The following is a 13,068-nucleotide window of genomic DNA, read 5'->3' as shown; positions in this document are numbered from 1 at the left end:
ACTAGGTGCTGTAGTGACCAAGCTCACCACATTTGAAGCACTTGATCTTCGACAGGTGCTTCTTCTTCTTTTGCTGCTCTCCCTATCCTTGACCAGGATCCTTTGATGCGAGGGCCACATTCTCATCTTTCTTCACTTGCTTCGATCCATTGCTACTGCCACTGATGAAGCTCTTCACTAGGTCTTGTCTCAACTCCTCCTGTTGCAAATCGGTCCACATCCTGTCCCAACTTGGAAAGGTTTCTCTGCCCAAGATACTTTGGAAAAATACCTGCCACTCCTTGGAGACACTGTTGAGTGCCAATTGTTGAATTTTCTAAGTCTATCTGCTAAAAAATTAATATGTATTCTACTGGTTTATTTCTTCTACTTGTTTAAAATCAAACAAGTTATTTAATACATTAAATAAACTGAAAGAAAAACAAGCACACAAGTGACACCATTATTTTTGGACCAATGTCCCCCAAAAAACCCAATGCGGGAAAACCGGTGTAGCTATTCAGAGGGTTATATTATTATGCAGTCTATTTGAGTACATCTGGGTGCCTAACTGGCTCACCCGACTGAGAAAAATACACGACAAAAATACCTCTATATCTGAAAATAGGTATTTAGAAAACCTGTCCCACGAAACTCTCTCTGGCAGAACTGAAGCTCAACGTTAGCCGTTCTGGCCTTTGCGTCAGCCTCCTACCCACCTGTGTCAGCCCCAGGACCCTCTGTGTCAGCCCTCTGAGGCACTGCACAACCTCTGGGAGCCTCTACATCACTCCCTTTGCCCTCTGCATGGATGACGCAGTCTCTCTGGGCTCTGCATTGCCTTTGTTGGGCTCTGCGTAGCTTGGACTGGCTGCTGCTCTCGCTCTCTTTACTTCTGTGCTAGTCTCCCAATATTGTCCCTGCCTCTCTGCCTCGTACTCACTGCCCCTTGTTGTTGATCACTGATTCAACTTTGCTTAGCAACCCCGCTCTAGCAAAATGAATGACTGATCACTCTGGTGTATTCTCCAGCTGACCCTCAAGCCTCCTCTTATACTTTTCTCGTTGGTCCTTCAACGACCGAGATTAAATCTCTAATCAACAGCTAAGATTATATTTCTCTTGATCAATGACTTTTGAAACATTCTAACCAAGTTTTATAGTAATACCCATTAATATTTTATTTTTCCTAAGTTTAGATTTAGGAACTCCATTAAAAATATTAATTATTTTAATATCTCCCAAACTGGTTAGAATCTACCCAAACCCTTTATGGGTCTTGGAGATCTCATGTGCTAAGCCTCTCCACCAATTTTCATGGCTAGAGCACATCCGATGCTACCCCAAATCAACATTCCCTCTTAGCGAGAATTGTGCTCTAGTAATACTTCACACTGAGTATCACATTGATTATCTGGCACCGGTCCCTGTGCTGATGCTATGCCTCCCCGCCCAACATCCTCTACAGTGCTTCAGCCTGTACTGTTGCCCATGGCCTTGCCACAACCACTGTTGCATCCGCACGGCAGCTCCCTCTGCATCCGTGTTGCTGCTGGTCCATACTCCTAGCACTGCATCTGCCTTTCATCATGCTGCATCGTGCTACTGCATATTGCCACTGCACTGAAACTCAATTACTGAGAAGTAAGTAACTAATCCACCCAACTTCTGACATCTCTATTAGGCTAGAAACACTCCCGGTGCTGAAGCTCCCTCTGCCACTAACAAGTGGTCTCTCTACTGACCTCTGTGCTACTGCAACAACTCCCTGCATCTCACACCGTTGCACACCTCTCTGTGTTATCTTGCACTGGTGCAACACTCTCTGTGCCTTTCGCATTGTTGCAGCTTGCTAGCCTCGCGCTGCCCAGGGAATCCTGTACTACAACACTCTCTGCCTCTTCATTCACATCCGTCTCTACCCACATCCGCCACTCCTGCTACTCTTTGGGGCTCTCGTAGCAAGGTATAATGCAAGAGGTTGGGTACCTCAAGGATCCTGCTCCTCGTCGCCTGTAGTCCTCCTAACTACAGCTCGATGTCTCCCCACTTCTTCTTAAGTGACACATGAGCACTCATGGCACAATCGTCATCCTCCTTGACTTTTTTCTCCGCCTTCACTGGCGTTTCCTTCGAGTTAGAAGCCTCTCCCTTACTTTTCTTCCTTGGACACTAGTTTGCAAAATGACCCAGTTCCCCACAATGGAAGCACTTGACCTTGTAGAGGTCCTTCTTCTTCCTCTTCTCCTACTTTCTCGCAGATGCTAGAGTCACATCCTCTTCTTCCTCCTTGATTCTCACCCCTTTGTCGCTACTCCCCGCCTTGTTCAACCGTCTGATCTCTTCTTGACGAAGTGCTGCCCACAGTTCTTCCCAATTCGGAAGACTCATCCTGCCTGGTATGCTTTGGACAAATGCCTTCAAATCCTCTGAGACTGCTTTAAGTGCAGTCCTCACCATCAATTCCTCATCTGGCGTGGCCCCTATGGAAGTTAGCTAGTCACAGATCTCCTTCAACTGATCGAGGAAGACATCTATCTACTTTCCCTTCTGCATCTGGAATTCCCTTAGCTGATTCTCTAGGAGCATCTTCCTCTGCATGAAAGTATGTTGGTACAATGTCTTCAAAGTGTCCCACATTTCCTTTGCCGTTTCCTTCTCAGCAATATGTGGTACCACATGATCCTTGACCCCATCAAGGATGATGCCGTTTGCCTTGGCCATTGCCTCCTCATACCTATCATTTGCTACTGGGTCAACTGTGTAGCCATCATTCTTAAGGCGAAGCCCTTGAAGTGATGTCTATCTAGAATGGACAAGATCCTGGCCTTCTAGACCACAAAGTTGGACGCTTCGTCCAGCCTATCCTAATCTCTCAACCCATTCACGGCCATCTCGCTACTCTTCTATATTGACTCCTCCGAGTCTCTTTACTTCCCGTCTAGAAGTTCTATTCTGGACTCTCTCTGAGTTCCGATTTCCCTCCTAGAAATCCTTCTACCAACGTCAAGTTGCCCCACTCTGATCATCTAACACTGATCCAAATTCCTTGGCTAGAAAACCGCCTCGGTAGCAACTACCTTCATCTTGGTCTTGCCCTGTTAGGTACTGTTCTGACCACAATACCCCACCAGCTTTGCTCCGCAAACTTCCCACAGCCTCCTATGCCCCAACAACTGAAGGATTGAGCTTCTTGGCTCTACACAATCCCGACACTGGCGAAACAGCTCCTCGAGGCAACTGCATCAGCCCACCTGTCCTCTGCGTGAGCTTGTTTATGCCCTCCTTAGCCTTTGTGTTGCCTCTCTCTAGCCCAGACTGATGATGCAATCCCTTTGCGTCACTCCTTCCTCTATCGCTTTCTGCAAGTATCAGCTCTTTCACTTTGGATAGATGAATTTGTTGCAAATGCTCTGCTAAGCTGATGCCTTCAGTTTTCCTGTGATCTACAACTACGCTCTGATACCATGTTGAATTTTCTAAGTCTATCCGCTAAAAAATTAATTTGTATTCTGCTGGTTTATTTCTTCTACTTGTTTAAAATCAAACAAGTTATTTAATACATTAAATACTGAAATAAACACAATACAATCACAACATCTACAGATCATCAACTGAAAGAAAAAAAAGCGTATAAGTGACACAGTTATTTTCGGACCAATGTCCCCGGAAAATCGAATGCAGGAAAGTTGATGCAGCTATTCAGAGGGTTATATTATTATGCAGTCTATATGAGTACATCTGGGTGCCTAACCGGCTCACCCGACAGAGAAAAACACATGGCAACAATACCTCTATATTCGGAAATAGGTATTCAAAAAACATGTCCCATGAAACCCTCTCCGGCACAATTGAAGCTCAGCGCTGGCCCTTCTGGCCTCTGCGTCACCCTCCTGCTGACCTACATCAGCCCCAAGACCCTCTGCGTTAGCCCTTTGAGGCATTGCGCAACCTCTGGGAGCCTCTGCGTCACTTCCTCTGCCCTCTGCGTGGATGATGCAGTCTCTCTGGGGCTTTGTGCTGCCTCTGTTGGGCTCTGCGTAGCCTGGACTAGTTGCTACTCTCGCTCTCTCTTCTTCTGTGCTAGTCTCCCAGTATTGTCCCCGCCTCTCTGCGTCGTACTCACTGCCCCTTGTTGCTAATCACTGATTCAAATTTGTTTAGCAACCCTGCCCTAGCAAAATGAATGACTGATCACTCTGGTGTATTCTCCAACTGACCCTCAAGCCTCCTCTTATACTTTTCTCGTTGGTCCTTCAATGAATGAGATTAAATCTCTAATCAACTGCTAAGATTAGATTTGGCTTGATCCATGATGTTTGGAACATTCTAACCTAGTTTTATATTAAGACCCATTAATATTTTATTTTTCTTAAGTTTAGACTTAGGAACTCCATTAAAAATATTAATTATTTTAATATCTCCCAAACCACTTAGAATCTACCCAAACCCTTTCTGGGTCTTGGAGATCTCATGTGCTTTAGCCTCTCCACCAATTTTCATGGCTAGAGCACATCCGATGCTACCCCAAATCAACACCAATGGTACTAGCTTTGTGGCCTTAGGTGTTGCTCCAACAACTGACAGTTGATCCTAGATCTCTTGAATCCTAGTGAGGTAGGGGTCTATGTGTTCCCCCTTCTACATCTTGGTGCATCTTAGCTTTTCCTCCAAGTACATCTTCCACTGCTCGGAAGTGCCTTAATATAGCGTGGAAAGTGTATCCTACATCTCCTTGGTCGTTTCCTATCTCGCTATGTGTGATACAATGTGATCTCGAACACCGTCAAGAATCAACCTCTTTGCCCTCGCCATCTCCTTTCGATATTCCTTCAGTTGATCTACGTCCGCAGGAATAGCTGCCACTGCATCTATGAATGGCTTCAAGCCATATTCATCCAAAAGGAAGGACATCCTTGCCTTCCAAATGACATAGTTGGAAGCACTATCCAACCTGTCCTGATCTCGTAGTCCAGCAGTGGCCATCTCAACAAAATAAGTTGAAATCCTCCTCTTCTCTTTTGCTCAATTGTTGCTAGGCTCTACACACTCCTTGTTGGAGTGAGTAAATCTGCTCACAACGACTGCTGATCTGCAAGAGAAAATTGAACTTCTAAAGCTAGAAGTCCCCTGAGGAAAATTTCCCTCAGTGTGTGCTCTTTCTTCCTCCTGACACTATTTTGCACTAGCAACTGTTGCAAAATACTGCGTCCAGCTAGAGATCTTCTCTGCAAGGAAAATACTAGCTACTCCCTTTGCCTCTCGTAATCCTCGAACTGGAGAAATCCGATTTCTTTGTTGCTCTCTTAGAGAAATCGATTTTTCCTCAAGAAATTGACCCTTTTGGCCAAGAAACTGCGTTGCCTTGAGGGTTTCAAACTGCTTCTTATGCAGAGCTATGAAATTCCTCTTCCCTTCTGCTACTGAGCTCTCCGACTTACAATCTGCGCTCTGATACCATGTGAAAATTTGGCTAACCTTGAATCCTATTGCAGCAACTGATGTTATTTCTTCTATTTGTTAATTTAATTAAACAAATTATTTGTTGTGTGCTATGACAAATATCGAAACAAATACATTGAGACCTTCACAAAACAAATATTGTGTAAGAAATAAAAACACTAGAAGAAATAGACGCACATACACAAAATACATTGTCATTTTTGGACTAAGTCCCTGGAAAAACCCAACTTGGGAAAACCGGTGTAGCAACTGAGGGTTTTAATATTAAGCAGTAGTGAAAATTTGAGTGCGAACTATGGATGCTTAAACTAGAAATCCAAATAGATAAATAACTGACAATAATAACTAGTGAGAAAATTCTCACTCCATAGGCAATCCCACATAGACCTCAGCTCAAATGGAGCTGCTCCTTGCTCCCTTTGCGCAGTCACTGCATCAGCTTATGCAGTTACTTCATCCCACAAGCTCGGAATTGTGTCTCCTTTCACTGTCTCGTCAACTGTTGTTTGGGAAATTGATACTCTTTGCCTCCAGACCCTCTGCTCAACTTCTGGCTCAGAATCTCGACTTCTCCCTAGCAAAATGAAAATCTCCCCAAGAGGGCTCCGCGCTGCCTCTCTGCAATGTACTCACCGGAACTGGAAAATCTTCCTCCGGCCTCACTATCTTTGCCCCTCTCTCACTGCTTTGATCTCACTAGCTCTCCCTCCGACAATTGACTGCTGCTACTCTGGAAATTGATCTGCTCATGATATCGAACTGCTCAAGTGTCTCCTTCAAGTGCCCATCGACTTCTTCTTATAATCCTTTGCTGGGACTCCAATGGCCAAGATTAAATCTTAATCGATGGCTAGGATTAACTTGAAGTCGATCCATGTGAGTTTCTAAAACATTCACACCTTGACTTAATTAATTCTTCTTAACTAACCATATTCCCTAAGTTTAGACTTGGGAAATATTTAAAAACTGACTAATAATCTAATGAAGTCATTTGTAGGCGGAATTTCTAAAAGCGATTTCTAAGTTTTGAATAACTCTTGTATTCTAGCCTCTCCACAAAATTTTGTGGCTAGAACACATCCGATGCTACAAAAACTAACACAAACTAGGGGAGTGTTGCTTGCAGAGAGATTGCTGGACAAGGATGTTGAGAAATACCCAGGATGTATGAGTGTTGCATACCCAGGTTTGGATAATGGGTCGGTCACAGGGCAGGCCGTGAGTGTCAATATGAGTTCTTGGTCATACCCATCAGAGCCCATGCATATTTCACTCTTTGGAATCACATGCAGTAGAGGGGAGCTTTGTTGTGTCTAATTGATGCCCTCATTATGGGTAGTAGGTCTTGGGATATTTGCCTAAGATATGTTTACAAAATTTATGCATCAGGGACAATAGAGATTCTCCAGGGGAGGAACAAGTTTGGTGCATGTATTGGCAACCACGAGTTGGGGGATGAGGTGATCTTCAGTGGAGGTGGTATACATTTCATCCCGGAGTCTACACTTAGGGAGATGATCATGGGGGAGACACATGCCACCCCTTTTGTAGGACATGTCGGATCTTGCATGAGCAGAGGATACCATGTACGAATGAGGAAAATTTCTAGTGGGCGTCCAAAATCCAAATACTATATTGGTACTCTTGTCACTCAGATTGTATAGGTACTGCAACAACAACTCAGGTCAGGGGATGCCACTCTGATCCCCGACCTCTCTGTTCAAGTTGTCCCCCAACAACAGGCTATGGGGGGTAGTCCCTATGGAAATATGAAGATGAAGGACAAGTTGGTAACCAAGAAGTCTGGAAGACACGATTGAATGACCTAGATACTTGGTTAAATTTAGCAAGACTTAAAGAAGATTAGATTTAAATATGAGACCAGTGCCTTATGGAGTCGACTTCTTTGTTATTATCAATTTGATGCCAAGTAACTGGATGAACAATCGCTGCTTGGATGCTTGACTATCCTAGATGAAGTGAAAATCCTACAAGCTAGGTGAAATGAAAAATCTTGGTTGATTTTAAGTTAGATGCCTATTCTAAGTGTAACCTTCCTCTTAACTATTTTGGAACTAGTATCTATAGTAGGTTGTAGGATAGAAGACAATGGGAAGCAATCAGAGGCTTGATTAATGATACCTCCCCCTATGTTCTAACCACCTGATTGAGAAAATTTCAAAACAAGAACCCCTACTGCAATAAACTGATGTTACTTCTCCTACTTGTTAATCCATACAAGTTATTTACTGTGTGCTATGAAAAATATCAAAGTAAATACTACTACAACCTTCACTTAATTAAATTATAAGAGGAAACAAGATACTGAGAAAGAAATAAAATACACCATATGACATTGTTATTTTTGGACAGATGTCCCCAGAAAAACCCAATGTAGGGAAACCATTGCAGTAGCTCTAAGGGTTTATTATTATTTAGCAGTAGCAAATTTTGAATACATCTCTAAATACCTCTTAGGTTATTCAGTTACAGAGAGAAATACTGGAAGAAATATTTGTGAGTTTACCTCACACAATCACTGGGAAAATCCTGGCTAATCCGAATACTGAATGAATGGCCTCTAGTAGGCCCTAGGCTTTGTGTCACTAAGTCTACTGATCGATTTGCTGCCTAGAGTCTCTGCTCTCAGTCTCCTAGTGACAGACCCCGACTCTTGGCTTCTGAAATTGACTCTCCTCAACAAAATCTCGATTTCTCTCTCACCCTCTGCGCTGTCTTTATGCGGCTCTTCGTGGCCCTGCGTCTGGGCTACTGGATCACTCTTTTCCTCTCTCTGTTGATGATTATCTGGCGAAGAAAATCTCTCGCTCTCCAGAATCTATCCTTGCCCCTCAACTGCAAGAAATCTCTTCAATCTAATTTTCCTCCTGAGAACTTCTCTCTTAAGAATATTGATTTCTTGATCTCTCTTGGTGTATTTTCCAAATGACCCTCAAGCCCTTTCTTATATCTTCTTGTTGGGCAACCAATGGTCTAGATTAACTCCTAATCAAAGGCTCAGATCGTTTTGACTTGATCTCCGTCTTTTTCTGGAAGTTACACCCACAATTGGATTAATACCCATTAATATTTTAATTTTCCTAAGTTTAGACTTAGGAACTCCATTAAAAATATTAATTATTTTAATAAAATTACCTCTGGGTAGAATTTCCCCAAACGGTTTCTGGGTTCTTTGGAATGCATGTGCCCAAGCCTCACTGCGAAATTTGAGGCTTAGAGCACGTTCGATGCTACCCCAAATCAACACTACCTCTTAGCGAGGAATGTGCTCTAGTAATATACTGTTGTTGCATACTGTTGTGACTCTGAAGCATCGTCCTCTGCATTATTGATGTTTGACATGTTGTCCACCAGCTACTGCGTTGCTATTGTATCTGTATTGCTGCCTATGACACTGCCACTGCCACTGCTACATTTGTACTACAACTCCCTCTCAAATGTTGCATTTGTTATGCTGCTAGCACTGCCACTGCTAACATTGCATCCGTACTACAACTTAGTTGCTGAGAGAAGTAACTGAAAAAACATCCAAAATCACTAAACTGTGCTTAGTATTGTTGATCACTATAGTGGCATCTAATGATTATATGAAGACTCCATGCCCAACGATGATCCAAAGGACACTTGTACCATCAGATATCATCAGTCAATAAGAGTTTTTAAACTCTACTTCTATTTCTCATCATCTTTCTTGTACCTAGCTTCCATACCCTGCGGGGAATTGTAATAAGTGGTATTAGTAATGATGACTTTTGATTCCGTAACAGGCTTGGGATGTTGGGACTTGATCAAGAAACGAGTACACCTTAGAGTGTTTTTTTTATCTGGTTAATTATCCCTTCTTTTTCAGAGGCAGATAATTTTCTAGCGTTTTTCACTCACTTTTTAGCCCAAAGCTGGGGTGATGGTTTGAAGGTTGAGCACCTAAAACATTATTGTCTAGAGTCGATGTATATTACCATACTATATCACACAAAAAATTTCGTGGAATTTTGTTAGGTTTAGGTAGTCATTTTTAAAATTTTTAGATTTTCCGCACTGCGGAAACTGCTAATAAATTGTATTTGTAATATAATAAGTGATGTCTAGAGAAGTTGTATGAGGTATGAGTAATAAAATTTTCACCTCTCACCCTCAAATTTCTAGTATGACAAACTTTGAGGAGTTAAAAATGTGTTTTGAACCCTCAAAACCCACTTTTTCTATGTTTAGTGGGAAATCTGGCAATTATTTAAGCCAAAAATTAAATATATAGAGAACAATAAATATCCACACATGCTAAACGTTGTGAAAATGAGGTGGAAAATTATGGGGGGAGTTAAAGTGAAGTCCCAAGGTGATGTGGACTCCTAAAATCAAGGAAAGGACGTGCTCAAATAATATCGAATTTCTGGCATTAAATGAGAACACTGCTTATTTGGAAATTTGAATTTGTGAAGTTAATGCACATTTGGGAGGATTTGGGAGAATATTTGGTGGAGATTTTGGTGGGAAATTGTCCCCACATGGGTTACAACCCATATACACTTTTCATTCCATCATAAAATTCGAATTTGGCACATAAGTGAAAAAGAAAATGATGTCCACTTGCTAGATTTCGATTTTTACACTAGCATTAGAGCTCCATTAAACAAATTTGAATTTGTCTTTAGGATTTGTCACCTCATGCCACTTGTTTAATCAGTTCTACTTTGGGATTGGCTCCCGCAGTTCTATATAATAGAGCTTTGAACTCTTATTGTATAATATTTTTACTAGCTATTGTGCTTGCGGAAGCGCTAGTGCCTTGTGCACTTTCAAAAACATCAATAAAACCTTTGGAGTTTCATTCATGAGGTGTTCCTCCTTTGGGAGAGTGCTGAATTGTTGATCATTGATATGATTCCTTTTACTCATGCTTTGATGTAATTTGTTTCCATATGCTCTTGTAGATTTCTAAATGTAGAGCTATCTTGCATTGACATTTGATTTAGAAGTATCCTCTAGGTATAGAATGCTCTAGTTGGTTTTAAATAAATCTCTAGAGTTTCTTATCATTGTTTATGGCTAAATCTATATGGAACTAATTCTTGATTGAAGTTTTGTAGAGGGAACATCTTGTTGGGATCACAGAATCAAGCATGAGGGGAAGTCTTTGGAGAGACCAACCCACTTTTGATAGATTTTTAAAGGAGCTTTCATTTTTTCTTTGAGCCTTCATAGTCTTATCTGACAAAGTGGTTTTGCAAGGGTTTTGGCACATAGCTTGTACACAAGCCAAGCACTTCTAAATTTAAATCTCTTTTAAAAAAAGCATTGTAGTTCATGTCTTTCATTGGCTATCTAAGAGCTTGAAGATGGCTAAGCAAAGACGAGATTTTACTCTCACTCTTTAGCTTAGCCTTTTTTAAATTATAATTGTACATATACATTTTATCTTGTTGATTTTTTCACTAATACTAAACTTATTTTGTAGTAATTGTTTGGATTGTTTGCTAACTCTTGTGTGGCAGATTTTGAAGAGCAACCTCCTGCAACATCTAAGAAGTGTTTGTAGGACCTTTAACAAATGTTGGGGTTTTGATTTCCAAGGATGTCATGGGCCCTTTTGAGGCTTATTTTGGCCAAGTTGAGTTCATTAGAGGGCTATCCATTTTCCTCTCTAAGTCGTGGGCATTTTGAAGAAACTCACACCTTGTTTCCCTTGCATAAGTTTTGTGAGATCTTGTCACTACTTTCTCAAGAAAGGAGGTGTAGTGTCCAATTTTCAAGCAATTATTGTGAGGACTCTCCTTGAATTTTAGTTGAGGACTTTGAAGGGCCCTCTTCTCATTGTAATATTAATAAAAGATCTAATTTGCTTGTGGGATCTTGGGATTTTTCCCATGGTATCCTATCTCCCCATTTAGAGGGAGGCTTCTTTTGGGTGGATTGACGTTTGCATGGTTTAAACTTCCACAATTCATTCACTTACATGCATGCTTTAATTGGGTATTAACACAACCTCACTATCACATTTCATTTTTAAGTTAAAGTTTGTTACAATTTCATTTGAGCTTTGCATTTTCTATCTCATTGTTGCTTGGAGCTACAAGCTTACACTTTACTTTGAGAAATTCATCATTTACATGCAAGCATTTTATATTCTTAACAAACTTTGATTTGTTACCATTTACCTTGGTAAATTGTTTCATGAGCACTTGAATACATGCTTCATTTGTATGCTACATTGTTATCTTGAATATTGGAGCAATTTATTGTCATTGTCTATTTGAAACAAATTTTACTTTCAAGAAAATTACTTGTATCATTTTAATTCATTGATGAGAATCATGCAACACTTGTAAGCTAATTTTAATCGTTCAATTGAGGTTATAATTGCAACTTATGTTGAACAATATTTCATTTTCAAGCATTGCAAATCAATATCTCTTTTGGGGAAAAAACTTATATGCATTTCATATAGGCATTTTAGTATAGGAAGGTCCCAGGCCTCATTAAAATTTTACCTCCAACATAAGTTGGTTGAAGTAGACATCTTAGAGACCCTCTACTCTTCTATTGACTCTTCACTGTAAGATCCATATCTTTGGGCGAGGGTGAGGTCTGAGGATTGAAGAGTTAAATTGTAATCTTGTTGTAGTAAATAATTAATAAAATTAACCAAGAGCACTTTCCATTACATTTACTTTACTTGTTTCTTGATGGTTTGAGTTTTCATATGTAAAGTCTATTCCTAAAGCAAGTATTGTAATCCTTTCAAACAAGTGCTTTCTTTTCATGCTTCAAGTCTAATTGCATATTGATGTGTTGGTTTAACACTTCCTTTCTTTTACATTTCCAAGTTAATTACTAATTTTTGGGTTTTGGAAAAATATGTTTCACATGTTTTGATTCATAAATTTAATTATTTCAAAATCATTTTGTATCTTACATATCTTGTGCGAACAATTTTCTTTATATGTGAAGGTTACTTTGCTTTCTCTTTCGAGAGCATTGCATTTTACTTTGAGCAAATTTTTTTTGCACTAGTTTTTCAAATTTTCTCATGTTAATGATTGACATTGTTATTTCAAGTTGCTCACATCATATTTACTCATAAATCGTTAAAATTAATCCATTTTCACTATAACAATCTCCTAGAAACTCACATTTTTTAACTTAACTTTTTATTAGAGACCACCCCCCTTAGCTAACCTAGGAGATAGCTCAAACAGAGAGAGTTGGGATTAGTGTGACAACCCCTTTTCTAAGTTCCCTGCCATCAACCACACCTTGTGGGGTTGAAGGCTTTTCTCACTGACTTGTAGGTAGGTGTAGGCAGCCGGGTCAATAAGTATGATACCATGTGAATGCTGGAACTGACTGTTGCTAGTCTCTGCGCTGACCCTTTGAATCTACTGCTAGCCTCTGCTTTGTGCCATCTGAACTGCTGCCAACTCTACTTTGTGTTGCTCAGTCTCTGGTGTTCCTATCCATTGCAATTGTCTCCCCAACACTCCTTGCCACCATTTGACACTATTCCATCCTACTATTGCAAAACTGGGCTCCCATAGCAAGGTATTGATCCAAGTGGTGGACTCCTCAAGGATCCTGCCCATCTGTAGCTCTTTCGAACTACAACTC

General features: G+C 40.7%; 1 protein-coding gene across 1 annotated transcript in view; it reads left to right on the top strand.

Moving 5' to 3' along the window:
* Positions 1-13,068, top strand: part of LOC149150230 (pectin acetylesterase 3-like) — a 392,890-nt gene that overhangs the window by 209,803 nt on the left and 170,019 nt on the right. The window lies entirely within an intron of this gene.

This window comes from Pinus tabuliformis, chromosome 9 (assembly GCF_031772625.1).
Source record: "Pinus tabuliformis cultivar Carrire ecotype Pingquan chromosome 9, CPIR1, whole genome shotgun sequence".
NCBI lineage: Eukaryota > Viridiplantae > Streptophyta > Pinopsida > Pinales > Pinaceae > Pinus > Pinus tabuliformis.
The sequence above is the reverse complement of the archived record's forward strand: the minus strand, read 5'-3'. Positions and strand labels throughout refer to the sequence as shown.